Raw genomic sequence first — 19,040 nt, 5'->3', positions numbered from 1 at the left:
AAGCCAAATATTGTTTTCTAAATTCAAGGCACTAAAGACTAAGGTTACTAAGCACTACAGGATCAGTGTTGTCAGCAAATACAGTTTCCAAGAAGGGAGCAAGTCTATGACTAAGAAAGGCATATTACTAGAATCTCATGTGGAGTGGTTGAGGCTCACATGATCATGACAGAATCATGTTTTCCAGGAATAATGAGAGTCTGTTGTGCTTTCTTGATGATTTTGCTGTCAGGACTGAGTGAAGATGTTGGATGATACATATATTCAAAAGTGGGAATGATTAACAGGCAAGGAATAGGCCTCTTTAGGGATCCACTTTTGGATGAAGTTTTCCTATACAAAAAAAAAACCCATAAATGAGTTTTCAAAGTTCTGTTTGTATTGTATAATAACATTATGACATATGCATTATATTATAATGTATATAGCAAAAGAACATCTATTATATACCTCTGATGACTTCTCTAGTGAAATTATTTATTTATAAAGTATCTGCCAATTCCAGATAAACAACAGTTCTTTACCACATTGGCTGTTTATCTTTTGGATTAATGAACCCTCTTAATTTATGAAATGTAATAAGAATTCTGATTCAATTTTTTCCATCATTTCAGCATATTTCACATACATTCATGCATTATTAGACTTTATTTTAGTTTTGAGTCATTTCCAGTCCTTATGTTCAACAGCAAACAGATGGGAAACTGTGACTTCACTTTGTCCTAACATAAAGCCAGGTATCTTCAGGAAAAGGAATAGGTGGTGGGATTATAGACAACAATCTATAGGACACAATCTCCTTCAGAATTACCTCTAGGTGACAAAAGTTAATGTAATACATAGAGAATCAGTATAATTTCTAGGTAGTTAAAATACTTTTTGTTACAACTAGAACAACACAGAATCTGCTTAAATCAGAGGAAAATTTGTTACCAAGGTTCAAAGGTGAGTCACAGAACTCAGGGGCTGCAAGGCAACCAGGACTTGGTCATGAACTGGAAGAAAAGGGTAAGTTGCATCAGGAACATTTTGTCTTTTGTGGACTGTTCATTGGGGTTCACTTCCTCAGAGAATGGTTCATACCTGCCCTGTTTACAAGCTAGCCAGACAGGTTGGAGAGAAAGAGTGGAGGACTGTGGAGGAGTTTTAACAATCAAATATATGCTATGTTCCTTGATGTGAATGCCAGTCAATCTCTTTCAGCAGATCCATGGGCTCATGAACAAAGTGGCCATGCTGGCAGTATAGAGGTTATTCACTGGCTCAGCAAAATGGACTTTCATTCATCTAGGTCAACATGGGTATAGTCATTGTTTGAATGTCCAAACTGACAAGAGGAGAAACCAGCATTGAACCCCTGATAAGACACATTCCCTGGAGTGATTGGGTGTACTACCTTGTGGTAAGTTGATGATGGAAGTAGCAGTGTTGTTACTGAAAAAAAAAACTTCCTCTGCATAAAAATTTGCCTTCTGGAATGCTTATACACTGCTAGTGGGAATGCAAGCTAGTGCAACCACTCAGGAAAGCAATATGGAGTCTTCTTAAAAAACTAAACATAGATCTGCCATATGATCCAGCAATCCCACTCCTAGGGATATACCCAAAGGACTGTGACTCAGGTTACTTGAGAGGCACCTGCACACCTATGTTTATAGCAGCACTATTCATAATAGCCCAGTTATGGAAACAGCCAAGATGCTGCACTACTGACGAATGGATCAAGAAAATGTGGTATTTATGCACAATGGAATTTTACTCAGCCATGAAGAACAATGAAATCTTATCATTCGCAAGTAATGGATGGAATTCAAGAACATCATCCTGAGTGAAGTTAGCCAGGCTCAGAAGACCAAAAATCATATGTTCTCTCTTATATGCAGACTTTAGACCTATGGCAAATATAGCAATGTGTTTGGACTTGGGTCACATGATAAAGGGAGAGCACATACAGGAGGTATGGGGATAGATAAGAAACCCAAAACTTGAAAGTATTTCATGTCCCCACTGCAGAGGAGCTAATACAGTAACCTTAAAGTGACAGAGGTCAATATGGGAAAGTGAACGGGAAGTAGTGAAGAGGTCAGGTAGACATGAATCAACTCAGGTTGTAATACACTTATGCATGGAAGCAATACTAGGAATCTCTCTGTATAGCTATCCTTATCTCAACTAGCAAAAATGCTTTGTCTTTCTTATTATTGCTTATGTCTTCTCTTCAAAAAAAATGGAGGAAAGGGCAGAACAGGTTCTTCCTGGAAGCAAGGGGGGGGTGGCTGGGAGAGGGATGGGGCAGGGAGCAGGGGGGAGAAATGACCCAAACAATGTGTGCACATATGAATATATCAATAAAGAAAATAATTTGCCTTCCCTACAGATACTGCTTCTGCCCAAGCTGTATCTGTGGACATAACACAGTGACTTACCTATCCTCGTGGTATTCTGCACAGCATAGTTACTGGTCAAGGAACTCCCTTACCTGCAAATGACTTGTGACAACAGCCCATGCTCATGGAGTTTGCCATCTTACCATGTTCCTTACCATATTGAATACAGTAATGGCCTTTTGAAAATTCAGAGACAGCTGGGCACCAATGCTCATATCTGTAATCCTAGTTAGTCAGGAGGCAGAGATCAGGAAGACTGAGGTTCAAAGCATTTCCAGGCCACTAGTTTAGGAGACTCTATCTCAAAAATAGCCAACACAAAAAAGGGCTGTCAAAGTGGCTCAAGCGGTAAGGTGCCTGCCTAGCAAGCATGAGACCCCAATTTCAAATTCGAGTACCACCAAAAACAAAACAAACAAACAAACAAAAAAAGACAGAGACAGAACTTTGCTGGATAGGGAAAAAGTTCTCCAGGAGGCTGTCTGTATCCAATATGTGGTGGAGTGCTTCCCATTGCCAAGACTTAAGGGATGGAAATGGAAATTCTACCTGTCCCTATTACCCCTTGTCGTCTACTAGCAAAATTTTTACATCTTGTTCTTTTGACACTGTGCTCTGCTGGTTTAGAGGTCTTAGGTTTTTGTTGTTGTTTTGTTTTTCTTTTTGGTTATACTAGGGATTGAACTCAATGCTTCTACAACTTAACCCAGGCTCTTGGTCCTTATATTTCATTTGTTTTTCAGAAAAGGTCTCATGGTTTTCTCAGGCCAACTCTGATCTTCTGCCTCCTGAGTAAGTGGGACCAAGGGATGTGCCACCACATCCAGCTTTGTTTGCTTGGTATTTCTTTTTTTAACTGGGGTTTGCACTCAGGACTTCACACTTGCTAGACAGGCACTCTACCAGTTGAACGATGTCTCCATTCCTTTTTGTTGTGGTTATTTTTGAGATAAATATTTTTGCTCAGGCCAGCCTGGACCATGATATTTCTCTATTAAAGTTCCCACTATCCCTTGGATGACAGTTGTAAGCCACCATACCCAGCATTTTCCCTTAAGATAGGGTCTCACAAACTTTCTTGCCCTGGATGTGCTGCAGTCACAGTTCTCCTAATCTCAGCCTCTCCTAATTTTAGCCTCTGTAGAATTATGGAGTAAGTCACCAGCACCTGGCTTCCAACTTGTTTTTGAGACAGGGTCTCAATACCCTTTGCCCAGGTTGGCCTCAAACTGCAATCCTCCTACTTCCACTGCCTTAGTAGTTGCCCTACAGGTCTTAGTTTGGTTGTCCTGGAGGCTGTACTCAGGGCCTTGCATGGCTAGGCAGATATTCTACCACTTGAGCCACAACAATTATTTTTACATTGGTTAGGTTTTCATTTGCCTTTTTTTTTTTTTTTGGTGGTACCAAGGATGAACATGATCAGGTCTTTGACAGTTGCTAGGCAAATGCTCTACCACTTGAGCCAAGCCTCCAACCTGCTTTAGTTTTTGAGATAGGGTCTCCCTTTTTGCCCAGGCCAACCTGAGACTCTGTCCTCTTATTGGTGTCTCCTCATGTAGCATGAGAAGACAGATGCATGCCATTGGTTGAAATGGGACCTTGCTAACCTTTTGCCCAGGCTCGCCTAGAACTGCAATCCTCATGATCTCCACATCACTAATAGTTAGGAATTCAGGTGTGATCCACCATGCCAAGCCTTGAGTCTTAGTTCCAAAAGAAGGAATTTTTCTACCAGGTGATATCACAGTGATTCCATTGATCTGGAATTTGCAAGCCTGGGCAATAGTTCATGTGACCTTGTGTCCAAAATAGCCAGAGAAAAATAGACTGGAGTTATGGCTCAAGTGTAGAATGCCTGCTTTGCAAGTTTAAAGTCCTGAGTTCAAACCTATGTACCCCCCCCCAACACACACACAAATGAATGTGTGCTTTTTGGTTACTTTCAGCAATTGATACATTGAAAGCATATCTCTCATTTATAATACCAGGATAGAAACATTAATAGTACACACTCACATTTCCTTGATCATAGGATCTGAGGACATTCCTATTAGTTGGGTCCACTAATGAAAATGAAGTTGCACTGTAGGTTAAACAGAGAAACTTTAGTGTATTGAAGTTCTAACCTTTCATTAAAAGTGTTACCAGAAAGTGCAAGGAAACGCTGGCTGAGGGTGAATTCCCAAGGAAGACAGACTTGGAAATGTCCCTTCCCCAAATCTGACTTCCTTCTTCATTAGAGCAGTGGAGACCCAGGAGTTTCCTGCTTGACCTGACTAGATCTGGTCTGCAGCCAATGCGACCTATCAGTGTGCATGTGGGGCACAGATGATGGGCAGCAAGTGGCATAAGCATGAAGGAGTGCTGAGGGGTGAAGGAAAGCCATTCAATTACCTACAGGAAATGTGGCTCACTGTGAACCTGGGGGTACAGGGGGTTGAGCAGGGCAGTTATGTCTAGACAAGGTCATGGCTGTGGTGCTGCTGACCAAGTTCATTCTGGGTATTTGCTGTAGATAGATCCCCACAGTATCTTCACATTTAAGCCATTTGAAAGCCCTGTTTCTCTTTGTAATTTTTTTTTTTTTTTGGTGGTGGTAGTTCTGGGGTTTGAATTTAGGACCTTTTACTCACTAGGCAGGTGTTTTGCCATTTGAACCACTTTGCATGCAACCCCTCAGAGGAGCCTTTTACATGAAGATTTTGAGAAGCCTTTGCCCATTGTATAGCCTCTCACCAGTGGCCCACACCTGTAATCTTAGCCAAGAGGATTAGGAGGCTGATATCAGAAGGATCTTGGTTCAAATCCAGCCCTGGGCAAATAGTTCCAAAATAACCAGACAAAGGAGACTGGTGGTGTGCATCAGGCAGTGGAGTGCTTGCTTTGCAAGCTGAAGTCCTGAATTCAGATCTCAATCACCTCCCCACCCCCAGAAACAGGTATTGCAGTGTTTACTTAATATGAAAGTAAGAAAAGTGGCTTTTTGAGGAAGTGTTGGGGATCAAACCCAGGGCCTCACACATGCCAGGCAAGTGCTCTACCACTCTGTTGGACCTTGAGCTCAACTTCTTTGTTTTAAAGTATATTTTATTTATTTATTTTTGGCAGCACTGGAGTTTGAACTCAGGGTGCTTTTTACTGCTTGAGGTCCTCCACCAGACCAAGTACATTTAATTTTTCAAATTAAAGGAAAATAACATTAAGTTCCCATGCTTTCATACCTCAACACCATGGTTATGAATATTCCACATCCTTTATTGAAGAAATTCTCCTTAATCATTTGAAACCTAGCCCAAAGAGATTCTTCATATCTCTTTAAGCAGGAGTTGCCTAGCTCCTTGGACCTCTCTGTGTACTCTTGTTATTAAAGTCAATGTTGCTGTGTAGTCTGTATAGTTAGTTGAAGAATTTGAGGACTATTCTTCATATTGTCCACATTCCCTACCTTTAGCACAGTTCCTTGTTTTAAGTACACCTTACTAAATGTTATGTGAACTGTTTATGTTATATCTTAGATAAGAAAGCTTGAGCTGAGCTCAGTGATTCTCATAGAATGTTACTGAATTCATGTCTTTGACACCTACCAGGTTGGCTGCTTCCAAGTCACAGTCCCTCTCTTCCAGAGATTTCAGGACAGTCTACAGGCTTGTGATGAAGGTGAGCATGCCTTAGGAATACCAGGGAAGGGAAGCATCTGGGAGGTGAAATCTTTACTCACTGTGAAAGGAGTTGACTGGTGAAGTGAGGGGCAGGGCGAGTGCTCTGTACAGACTAGCCTGGGCAAGTGCACAAAGGCATGGCAAAGTGTGACTCACTTGGAACAGTGCAGGTCCCTGCCTCAGGCTCAAGCCCAAGAGCCAGTAGGTAATTGGTGGGAAACAATGGATAGGATGGGGCTACTTAAACCTGAGAGGTTAGGTCTAATCTGAAGGAAGTTGGGGAGCCATCCATATGTGGGAGACAGTCACATATTCTGTGTGAAGGAACAAGGCAGTGGTGTTCATAACAAGGTTGTAGCCATGAGCTAGAAAGAAAGGAGAGGGGCTCAGGAGAGATGGGTCTGGGCTGTTTATGAGTAGATTTTCATGATCCTTTTGCTGATGTTTTTAAAGAAAGTGACCCAACTGCATTAAAACTGAGCATAAGCTTGCATAAACAGGAGCTTGTGTGCACCCCACAATCCCCAAGTACAGGAAACTGAAACAGTACAGATGTGAGCCTGTGCTGTAATAGTCTCCCATATGCAAGCTCTGTTTATCATTTAACACTTAAATTTAAAATGTGAGTTTCACACCAGTAATAACTCAGACATTGCCACAATAAAGATATGAAATCACAAAGGAAACAGGTGAATTTGAAACCAAATATTTGCTTGTGATTAGGAGGTTGTAGCCAAATCTTTTAAACAGTTAAATCTAGTTCATATTTACATAGTATATATGAGTAGTCATATACAGCTATATACAATGTGTAGATAAATTTATATAAATATGTATATATTTGCATATAATATCTGTATAATTACATAGTATATTTTTTATAGTTTAAATTTTATATTGCCAAGCAGAAAATGTTAGTTGCTCATAAAATTTCTGTAAAGATTTCTCCCCATAAAGCTTGAAATTTGGGATCGGTCTCAGAACTATCTTACTTGAAAATTAAGGCACTAAAAATATATTATACAGTTATAATTTAAAATTCATGCTACCCATTTTATTTTTGGCAGTACCTGGATTTGAAGTCAGGGCTTTGTGCTTTGCTAGACAGGTGCTCTCCCACTTGAGTCACACCACCAGGAGTCTGTGTTAGTTACTTTTCAAATAAGATTTTATTTATGCCCAGGCTCCGTGCACCAACATTCTCCTATTTACACTTCCCACGTAATTGGAATTACAGAAACATACCACCATACCTAGCTATTGGTTGAGATGGGGTCTTGGGAACTTTTTGACTGAGCAGGCCTTGAACCAATGTCCTCCCAATCATGCCTCCTGAGTAGCTAGAATTATATACATGGACAATTATGCCCAACTATGGTACCCATTTTATAAAGACAAAGCATAAGAATATATAAATGTAAGGAAGTAATTGGTAAGTACAAATCTAAACACCAGGTTGTTTATCAATAAGAACTCAGTGGAAAAATTAGATTGTGCTTGACAGCAAAGATTATTTGGTTCTGAGCTGTAGTAGCTTCTTTTCATGGATTCTTGAAAGTTCTGCAATACCAACAACTTACTTAGACATAAGGAGATAATCTGCATTTCTGTACATTTAGGTTAGTTACAGAAACCTGTAAAACATTTAATCTTTTATTCACATCTTTAAGTAAAGGAAACTTGTATTTGTTTTGTGGTAAAGTAGATGTCCTTCATTATATAAATATGAAAGAAATAGAAGAGTTGGAGATAAGAAGGGAAATAAAGGGTATTTGGACATACTAGGAATCCAGTAAGGTCATTTGACATTTATGTATATATGATTTCATACAGAGTTCCTGGCTCATAACTCCCTCCACAAGGCAGTTCATAGAAAATAAAGCTATACTCTCCCCCTACTTTTTTGTTTTTTGTACCTTGGCCATAAAGGTATTCTCTGACGTTCCATATTTGATAGTATGTCATGAGATCCCCATTTCAAAAGTCCTGAAGAAGGCAGACCACATAGAGAGGCTCAGGCACCTGAGTAGACAGGCCTTGGTGGGTTCCCCACTCATCCATCAAGCATTTGATCAGACTATGTCCAATCACATTCCTACATGTTGTTCATGTGTATGCAATGAAGTGTCCATAAAAATCCAAAAGGACAGCATCTGGATAGTCCAGACAGCTGACCACATGGATGTTAATGGAGGATGGTGCACCCAGAAAGGCCATCATGGAAGCTCTTTACCACTTTCTCCTTTATCTGCCTGATGTGTTTCTTCACCTGTATCCTTTGTCATACTCTTTATAATAAATTATTAAATGTGTTTCCTTGAATTCTGTGAGTCAGTTACATTCATGGAAATCAAAAAGAGGGTTGTGGGAATCCCAATGCATAGCCACACACACCACAGAGTAAACAACCTGGGGCTTGTGACTGACATATGAATTGAATTGGGCATAGGGGTCAGTCTTGGGGACTGAGCCCTCAACCTATGGAATCTGATACTGGCACCAGGTAGATAGTGTTAAGTTGGCATTGAATTAGAGGGCACACTTGTTCAGAATTGCTTGCTTGCTTGTTTGTGTGTGGAGAGAAACTCCCACACATCAGGTGTCAGAAGTGATCTGTGCTGTATAGTAGGAGAAACTGAGTTTGAGTCTGGGTTTGTTTTTTTCTACAGTCATGAAAGTAAAAAGGTAAGCACAAGCCATAAACAAAGCAAGCATAACAGAAAAAAATAGTTACAGGAATAACAAGGGAGCCAGGCATTTCATGCTTGTAATCCCAGTACTCAGGAGGCAGAGATCAGAAAGATCAAGGTTCAAAGCCAGCCCCAGGCAAATAGTTTGTGAGAGCCTAGTTTGAAAATATCCAACACAAAACAGGAATGGTGGAGTGACTGAAGTGGTAGAGTGCCTGCCTAGTAAAAATGAGGCCCTAAGTCCAAACCCCAGTACCTAATAAAAAGATGAATAATAAAGAGTGAGGATAAAGGAGCATTCACTGTGAGGACAGAAGTAGAAAGTAGAGGGCAGGTGAGGAAAAACAGTAGTTGCTGTGTTAGCTGAACCCCACAGTCTCAGTAGTATAAACATGGTAGAAGATTCTTCTTTTTATTTCCACTTTCAAGAAGGGTATGTCTATTCAAGTGCTGCACCTCCAATTAGCCGTTCTGGGACCCAGACCCCCTTCCACCACATGGTTCTGTGATTTCCAACATAAGCCTTCCAAGAATGTAGAAGGAACATGGAAAGAGTCAAGTATCAGAGGTTTTAGGACTTCAGTGTGGAAGTGACCATTTCACTCATTGGTTAGAACATAGTCACAGGCCATAACTTCTTTGAGAAAGACTGGAAAATACAGTTTATTTGTGGGCCCAGAAGGAGAAGACAGGTTTGTGACTAACATCTAACAGTCTGTGCCACAACTGTTAGTAAGTGAGAGACTCAACAGAGTGCAAAAGGACAGTTAAAATGGAAGTGATACCAATGTGAAATGTCTATAGTCTATTGTCACTTCTTAGTTAAGCAGTTGTTCTCATCTGGGACATGACCTCCCCTGGGAGACATTTTCTGTTGCCACCACTTTATGAACAGTGCTGCTGGAATTTACTGGGTGTAGAAGTTAAGGATGATGCCAAATGCCCCACGCTGCACTAGACAAAGGATTAAATGGGCTAAAGCACCCCCCATGAGAGGTCAAGAAGATAATGTTTGAAGGAAGAAAAAAAAAGGCAAATAGAAGGTGAGATTCTGTGTTTTAAACTTAGAAATAAAGAAAGATGTGGCACCACAGAAGCTTTATCTTAATTATCTCTATTATTTTTTAAGCAGGGTCTCACGATGTAACTCAGGCTGGCCTCAAACTCGTGATCCTCCTGCAACAGCCTCTTGAGTGCTAGAATTACAGGTGTGTACCACCAAAGTTAGCTGAGAATGTTTTAAAGAACTACTAATGTAATCTCAATATCTAATGGAGTATAAGGTGATTTCATCTAAAGTCATTTCTCACTGTTTCAGAACACAGCCCTCACGTAAAGTGAGTCAGCTCTCAGGAAGCCTCTGATGCCTGTGGCAGGCTTGGAAATTTTTTTGATTTCCAAGGAGACCAGGCTCAGCAAGGTGGAGCAATCACTTTTAGTCCAGGTGATTTCAAGGCCCAGGTCCTGCTGTTAAATTCTGGGGACTTTTACAATTCCAAAGGCCAGGCATTTTCTCCATAAGTTGGCACCATGTGAAAATGGGCAGCTTGTCCTTATAGGATGCAGTGTCTTCTGTCTTCAGACACTTCTGTGTCTTTTAAGGTCTGTGAATTTGATGAATGTGCCCATCACTCTAAACCTGAATGAGTGTGGGGGTTTGGGATAGGGCATGTCAGCTGTTAGTGATTTGTGTATGTTTATTAGTCTTTAAAAAGCTCAGTGAGAGAGCACAGGCTTAGCATTGTGAAGCCCTGGGTTCAATACTCAGCACCAAAAATAAAATGCATACATAAATATCTCAGTGGAGATAAACATTTTTAAATAGAGGAAAATCACCAAGCGCCTTCTTTTTGTTGGTGAAAGAATCTTATCTATTTATTTTACTTAAGCCTAACAAAATTGCATTGCCTCAGAAAGGAAAACCATCCCAAGGATGGGTAATTCAGTATGAATTTCCCAGCTAAGCTCAGTGGCTCAGGCCACCTGAGTAGTTAGAGATCAGGAGGCTCAAAGTTCTAGGCCAGCATGGGTAAAAAAGCCCATGAGACCCCATCTTAACAACAGCTGGGATTGGAGATGTGTACCTGTCATCCTAGGTATGCAGGGAAGCACAAATAGGAATATTATGGTCTTTGTCAGCTTTGGCATAAAGAAAAACCCTATCTCAAAAATAAGCAATAAAAATGGACTGGTGGAGTGGCTCAAGTGGTCGAGCAGTTGCCTGACAAATGCAAAGTGCAAGGCTGTGAATTCATACTGCAGTACCACCAAAAAAAAAAGAAGAAGAAATGACATAGGACACATACTTTTCATGACTTTATTGATCAGTTTGGACCACCTGAGGTCATGTGGCTCCAGTCTTTTCATTGTGGAGAGTTGAGTCTCTAACTTGAATTATTGCAATAAGGAGGAAACACCACATAAGGCAATGCCAAAAAGCCTAAATCATTATGTTTTTTCTTCCTTTTGTTTTTTGTTTGCTTGTTTTTTCATGTACTGGAATTTGAAGTCAGGGTCTTGTACTTGCCAGACAAGCGCCTTACTACTTGAGCCATACCTCCAGCCCAAAATCCAGATTTTTAAAGAAAGTCTTTAGGAGAATTTTGACTGAGTATTATGACTTTGGGGCTTTATTGCAGCTACAATCTTTCTTTCCCTACCTCTCATGAACTTATAGCATTTAGATTAGTTTAAAAAGAAGCCATTTGGAACTGGGGTTATATCTCAAACACATGCTTCCTGGTTTCAGTCCCCAGCAACAAAAACTAAAGTCCTATAAAATTGCCCCAAATGCCATTGAGCTACTTCAGTTTTTGTTTGTTTGTTGTTGTTCTTGGGGACAAACTTGGGCCTCACACATGCTAAGTAAGTGTTTTAGTTCTGAGCTACACCTCTAAACCTAGCATGTAGTTTTCTGTTTAGTTTTGTTTTTGTTTTTTGCAGCACTAGGGGTTGAACCCAGGGTCTTGTTCACATGTTATTCAGATGCTCTATCACTGACCTACACACTCAGCACTCAGAGCCATATACTTATTTTTTTTTTGGCAGTACCAGGTTTGTGCTCATGGCCTTTTGTGCTAGGCAGGTGCTCTACCACCTGAGCCACTACTCCAGCCCCAGAGCCATACTTTTGAATGAGGAATTTCCATCCTGAGACTTTTGAGGACTTTTGAGTCCTTCCTATCCATGTCTCTTAATCTCTTGACCACACCTTCAATGGAGTAAGAAGAAGAGCTCACTATTTGTATTCCAAAAAGATCACATGATGCTACTGAGTATCTGTGATTTTAAACACAGATCTACATCATGGATAACCCAATAATACATTTTGCCTTGCTTGATAATGAGCCAATTTAGGATAATAAACCTAAGGATTACTAGAGATGGCAGATGAGCACAATGCAGAAAATATACCACTGAATCTAACAGTTTAAGTGAAAATTCTGGTCTTTAGTCCAACAAACTAAGTAAGCAGCATCCAGACTGTAGTTATGAATTATTTGAGCTGATTTAAGAATTGTGGACATCTGTGTGTATTGTTACCAATTGTATTAACACCTCATTTTTGAAACCTCTTTTGGGCTGTGGTTATAAACAGCTTATTAAATCACTGTTTTGGGGTGATTTCTGAGTGCTGGGTGCTGGTGATCCAACCCACAGCTCCAGGGAAGCTAGGCAAATGCTTTAGCACTGGACTCTACCCCAAACACTGGGAGTGATTTTTTTCAAAGCAAGTGCTTTGTTACATGATGGTATATATTTAAGAAACAGATGATTTCATAGCTTGATATCTGTGTTAATCCTGTGTTCTGCCTGCTTGACAGGACATTCTATTTAATTACATTTAATGAAACCTAATGGAAGTTTATAACTTAAGAATGCTTCCCCCAGATCTCACAGAATATTAAGTATTACATTTATTTAACTGTATCTTTGACACACTTTATTGCCATAATACAAAATTATGCTGGCACTATATAGTGAGAATAATGTACTCCTGGTGATTAGCTTTTCCATTTGTACTAATTAAAAGTGAAAGGCTCCCTTGATTTCAGTAATCAGTAAATCTGAAAAATCCTCACTATGCAAACCTCTGCCTTTTATTCCTAACTCTTCCAGGTAACAACATGCATCTCCTACACCACAATAGGAGTGGGTTGGGTCACAAATCCATAAACTCAGCTTTACAGCTCACAGGCAAATCAATCATAAAGAGTTCATCCCTTTCTCCCTCCTTCCCTGGCTTCTCTCTCTCTCTCTCTCTCTCTCTCTCTCTCTCTCTCTCTCTCTCTCTCTCTCTCTCTCCTCTCTCCCTCTCTACCTCTCCCACCTCCTTCTTTCCCTTTCCTCCCTCTCCTCCTTCTCCCACTCTCTTTGTTTTTCTTTTTTTGCAGTACTGGGGCATGAACTCTTTGCCTTGCACTTACCATGCACTCTGCATTTAAGCCATGCCCCCAGCCCTTTTTGTTTTAGCTATTTTTCCAATAGAGTCTCACTTTTCTGACCAAGTCGGCCTGGACCAAGAATCTCATAATGTGTGCCACCACTCCCAACTTTTATTGGTTGAAGTGGGATCTCACCTACTTTTTGCCTAGGCTGACTTCCTGCTGTGAGCCTCATGATAGTCACTTCTTGAGTAGCTGGGATTACAAATGTGAGCCACTGCACCTGGCTAATTTCACTCTTTTTAATTTTCAATGCTGAGTTTTTTTGTGGTCTGGAAATTTAATCCAGGGACTCACATATACCAGACAAGTGCTTTAGTTCTGAGATACAACCCTGGCATTTTTCCAGGTATTTTATTTTTTATTCTTTATTGCATGTATTAATTGGACAGAAAGGTTTTGTTGTGATATTTCCATACATGCATATAATGTACTTTGATCATATTCACCTCCTTATCCTCTCTTATCCTCCTCTCCCCCTGAAAGTGCTGCAGCTGTTGGTGGGCACTGAGCACCTGGAGGTGAGGGAGATGCAATTCAAGAACAGAACCTGGCACACACAGGATGCCCTACTGTTTGCCATGAGCAAGGCCTGTGTGGGCATGGTGGCCATCCTCAACCACCTGGGCTTGATGGCCAACAAGTCTCTGACCTTAAACCCCTATAAAGGAGCTGCAGAAGAAGGACTTCTATACCTATGAGGAGGACCTTGATTGGTTCTGGCCCATCATCCTGGCAGCTCACTGCCAGAAGTATGCTGCTACTGAAGGACATCAAGATACAGTGGCCTTATGACTATTTCTGCAAGTGCAGTGACTGCACTGAGATGCTGAGGCACAACTCCCACTGGATGACTAATGCCTCCAAGGGACTGACAAGTCCTGTGTACCTGTCCTTGTTCAGGTAGGACCTTGTTCTCACCATCCTGGAGCTCAGCAAGGAACTAGCCAACATAAAGAAGGAGTTTTAGGTAAGGGCTGCACTCCTCCTAGGGCACTAACCCACACTGCCAGGCTTGGAACCCTTGCTAAGTTTCTCTGGAATCAGTTTTGCCAAGTGGATTTTAAAGCATGTTCAGAGTCAACTTGATGATCCTACTGCTTCTCTGCTCCAACAAGAATGATGTGATAAATTCACTTTGGGAATGTACATATTCTGGATCATAGAGCTGTAATTATGGTGTTACTGTGTTCTGAGTAAAATTTCTTTTAAAAGAGAGACCTTTCCAAATTCTTTGGCCTGGGTTGTAGTTATTTTTTCCTTAGTGTAACATAAAAGTGTATTAGTTTTGTTTGTTGTATTCCCCTGAATGGGTGCATTGATCCTGGAGGTGGTGTCATTCCGGGTCCATACTTGGAGTGGACACCCTTATTCCACATCCATGCAATAGTATTAGTTTGGAAGGCCCTATTCATGGGCCCAAGCGTTTGTATATCCCTTTAGAGTTGAGCCAACTGATCAATATAAAATGGTATTAAAATTAATCCATTAATGTGACAAATGTCTCTTCTTAAAATCTCCAATTGGATGCTCAGAGTGATGAGCCACAAATGTCAGGTATCAGTGGGTGTGTATGTATGAGACAGTATCTGACCTTTTGTATGTGTATGTGAGTGTGTGAATATGTGAATGTGTGAATGTGTATGTGTAGTAGCGTGTGTGAGAGTGTATGTGAGTGTGTGGGGGTATGTGAGTGTATTGTGTGAATGTGACTGAGTGTGTGAGTTATGTGTGAGTGTATATGTGTGTGCAAGTGTATGTGTATGAGTTTTTTGTGCATAAGTGTGCATATTTGTGAGTTTGTCTTGTCCTTTGTTAACTATTTGTAGGACTTACAAATAATATGCTCCTATTATCTCTTACAAATAATATACTCCTCTTATCTCTTTTGATAGGACCTAAAAACTGTTAAAATAATGTTCAACTTAAAAATAGCTACATTATCAAATTTTTTTTAGAAAATGTCAATTTTATGTTTTTGACAAGGTAGGTATAAGAACATGAAATGCTGACTTGCTAGTTTGAGTTAGTGATTTATGAAGCACTGAGGTTAGTCCCATAGGTTTTCAGTAGTTTTAACTGGTTCTTTATTTGTAGATTCAAATTGTTTTACTACTAAGGTAGTTGTCTCATCCTTCTGACACCTACATTTGAATGTTCTTTTCCATGGTTTCATAAAGAGACTTCTCTCCTTTATTCCCATCTAGTGATGTGCATTTTCTAAACACTTTGGGGCCACTGTCAAATGCTTTGAAGAGAAATGTATCCAGTTGTACCATTATCCCTGTGCTGCTGGAGCTAGCACATTACAGGATTTGTCTCATTGTCCATTTGTGTAGAAGACATTGACCAAGCTCCTGAGAGATGTAAGTTTACTACAGATAATAGTTTTATTCTTTTGAGAAGGTGTTTACTTTAAAAAGCATGTATAAATTCTCTTAAAGCTATTTTGTTAATATTAAAAGTTAACATTATTCAATCCTGGTAGTTCAGGTACCTTCACCATGGGACTTTGTGGGGGAAATGTGTTATTAACAATTTGGTTGAAATTAATTCCGAAATTAATTTCATTAAAAATTCAGCTTTTTATCCAAAAAATGTTAAAATTGGCATGGCAGTGTGTGCCTGCCTTTCCCAGTGACAAGAAAAGCATAAAAATAGGAATATCATGTCCAGGCCTGCCAGAGCAAAATAACCAAGACCGTATTTCAGAAGTAACCAGAGAAAAAAGTGCTGGAGGTATGGCTCAAGTGACAGAGCACCTGCCTAGCAAGTGCAAAAACCCTGAATTCAAGCCCCAGTTTGGTGAACCTCTCCTCTAACCAAAAAAACCTACTGTACAAAGTCACATAGTGTTATCACTATTTCTAATGTGCAGTAGAATGCAATTCATTAAAAGAGTAAACACTACTGAGTGTCTTTTACCTGAAAAAGTGAAAGACTTCAAAGCTTTCAGGAGCATCAAATGCTTCTTAAATTCCTGTGAGATGTGAAGTCTCTGCAGTGCATCTTCTATCTTGGCTGTTTGTAATTTGCAGTGGTGCATTTTTCATTTCTATTCACAATGATATTTTATAATTTATTGAAATTTTTCATATGTTTGAGTTTTATGTTATACAAGAAATACCAAATCTTCACTACTTTGTCATTAAACAAAGATCTGCTTTTTCACTACATGGATTTTTAGTGAACATGTGTATTTGGGGGTTTATTTTTCCTAGTGAATAGAATTTCCAATCTTACTATGAAATTTCTATGTTTTATTCAATCATCTTTATGTCACTTCTTGTTTACCTAATTGCTTTTTTGCTTTTACCTGTGTCTTAGCAATGTTATAAGGGATTTTTCTAACTTTCCTGGATATGAAAAGCCAATATTGCTACTTTAGGCAAAACCTTACGTAATTTCATACAGTTAGCCTACATGATCGTACTTTTTACCTTTTTTTGTACTATTATTTCAACTACAGTCAAAATTATTTTATGTTTTAAAATGTAATCATATGTATTTACTCATTATATAAATTTAAGTTACATGTAAGACAATCCAAAATTTCATATTGTATTTAGGTGAATAAAAAAGTGATTTGAAGTTTTAGAGTTATTTTGAATTGCACATATTTAAATCAGCACACTCTATTGGGCATTATGCATGTAGTGAAATGTTTCCATAAGTGGATCAACTAACATGACACTCTTCAGAGTTGATCATATTCTGGGTGGCATAATACACTTGGCTTAATTGACACACAATAAAACCCTGTGTGTCAGTGTGTGTGAATGTGTGTATATATGTGTGAGAGTGTGTGTGAATGTGTTAGTGAATATGTGTGTGAGTGCCTTGAGTGTGTGTGTGTGTGTATATGTGTTTTACTGTGTTTGTTAGCATGTTTGTGTATTTCTGTTGTTAACTTATTTATAGGTCTTAATAATATATCCCTATTATCATTTTTGATAATATTCTTAAACTTTTAAAATAATGTTCAACTTAAGAAATAACTACATTACCAAATATTTTGTAATGTTCAACTTAAAAAAATAGGCATATTACCAAATATTTTTAAATAAACCTCTATTTTATGTTTTTGACAAGGTAAGTAAAAGAACATGAAATGCTAACCTGCCAGTTTGAATTAGTGATATACAAAGCACTGACATTAGTCTTATAGGTTTTTCAGTAGTTTTAGCTGTTTCTTTATTTGTAGTTTCAAATTGTTTTACTACTAAGGTACATATCTCACCCTTCCAAACCAAATTTGAATATTCCTTTACAAGGTTTCATGAAGAGACTTTTCTCTTTTCTTCCTATCTAGCAATGTGCATTTTATAAGCACCTTGGAGCCATTGTCAAATGCTGTGAAGAGAAATGGACCCAGATGAGCCATTATCCCTGTGCTGTAGGAGCTGGCACTTTTCAGGATTTCAGGCACTTCTTATGTCTTTGTCCAGAATACGTTAACAAAGCTCCTGACAGATGTAAGTTTACAGAAGATAATAGTTTTAATCTTTTGTCAAAGAGTTTATTGAAAATAACACATGTAAATTCTCTGAGTGTGGGTTTTATTTTATTAATAGTTCACATTATACAATCCTGGTTATTCAGATAATCTTGCCATGTGTCTTTGTGGGGAAATGTATTATTAACAATTTTGTTGAAATTAATTCCAAAAAATTATTTCCTCAGAAATTTAACTCTTTATCCAAAAACAAAGTTAAACTTGACATGGCAATGTGTGCCTGCCTTTCCCAGTGACAATGAAAAGCATAAAAATAGGAAGATCGTGTCCAAGCCTGCCTGGGCAAAATAAGCAAGACCGTATTTCAAGAATAACCAGAGAGTAAAGTGTTGGAGGTATAGCTCAAGTGACAGAGCACCTGCCTAGCAAGTGCAAAAACCCTGAATTCAAGCCCCAATATGGCAAACCCCTCCTCTAACCAAAAAAACCTACTGTACAAAGACCCATAGTGTTATCACTATTTCTAATGTGCAGTGTAATGCAATTCATTAAAAGGGTTACACTACTGAGTGTTTTTTACCTGAAAAAGTGAAAGACTTCAAAGCTTACATGAGCATCAAATACTTCCTAAAGTCCTGGGAGATGGGAAGTATTTGCTGTGCTTCATCTATCTTGGCTGTTTGTAATTTAGTGGTGGTTTTTCCTTTCTTTTCCCAGGTTATTTTATAATTTAATGAAAAATTTTATACATTTGAGTTTTATGTTATACAGGAAATATCAACTCTTCACTAATTTGTCATTAAACAAAGATCTGCTTTTTTACTACCTGGATTTCTAGTGAAAATGTATATTGTGTGATGTCTTTCTCCCTAGTGAACTGAATTTCCAATCTTAGTGTGAAATTTCCATATTTTATTCAATCACCTTGTGTCACTTACTGCTTACCCAATTGATTTTAGCTTTACCTGTATCTGAGCAATGTTATCTGTGTTTTTTTCTATCTTTACCAGTATTATCAAAGTCAAATATAGCTACTTTAGGCAAAACCTTAAGTAATTTTGTACAGTTAGACTTTATGATCTCACTTTGTGTATTTTTTGTACTATTATTTTATCTACAGTCAAAATTATTTGATATTCACAAATGTAATCCTATGTCTTTATTTACTGTAGAAACTTAAGTTATTGGTGAGACAAACCAAAATTTCATATTATATTGTAGCTTATATATTATCTGAAGTCAGCATCTTCAATGTAACCCCTTATACTGAGTTTCAGCGACCCTTTCTTTATGTCCACCAAGCCATCTATCTTCAGAAAATATAGGCTAGGAGCTCATAATGCATATAAAAACTCAATATGTATGTTTCTTTCAGAATTGCTTCTAGAACTTATTAGCAC

The 19,040-nt window shown here is 38.9% G+C and overlaps 1 long non-coding RNA gene across 4 annotated transcripts; it reads left to right on the top strand.

Moving 5' to 3' along the window:
- Positions 1 to 468: 468 nt before the first annotated feature.
- On the top strand, positions 469 to 18,654 carry LOC141423318 (uncharacterized). 4 transcript variants are annotated; one of them, XR_012448087.1, is made up of 7 exons: positions 469 to 1,402; positions 3,131 to 3,179; positions 5,978 to 6,047; positions 9,872 to 9,947; positions 13,671 to 14,154; positions 15,392 to 15,550; positions 17,497 to 18,654. It is a non-coding gene; the product is annotated as an uncharacterized lncRNA (long non-coding RNA). The 4 variants fall into 4 exon arrangements; XR_012448089.1 differs by lacking the exon at positions 9,872 to 9,947; XR_012448088.1 differs by lacking the exons at positions 3,131 to 3,179; positions 9,872 to 9,947.
- The last annotated feature ends 386 nt before the right edge of the window (positions 18,655 to 19,040 follow it).

The sequence above is a fragment of the Castor canadensis genome, chromosome 5 (genome assembly GCF_047511655.1).
Source record: "Castor canadensis chromosome 5, mCasCan1.hap1v2, whole genome shotgun sequence".
NCBI lineage: Eukaryota > Metazoa > Chordata > Mammalia > Rodentia > Castoridae > Castor > Castor canadensis.
Note: the sequence above shows the minus strand (reverse complement) of the source record. Positions and strands in the feature narration are given on the sequence as shown.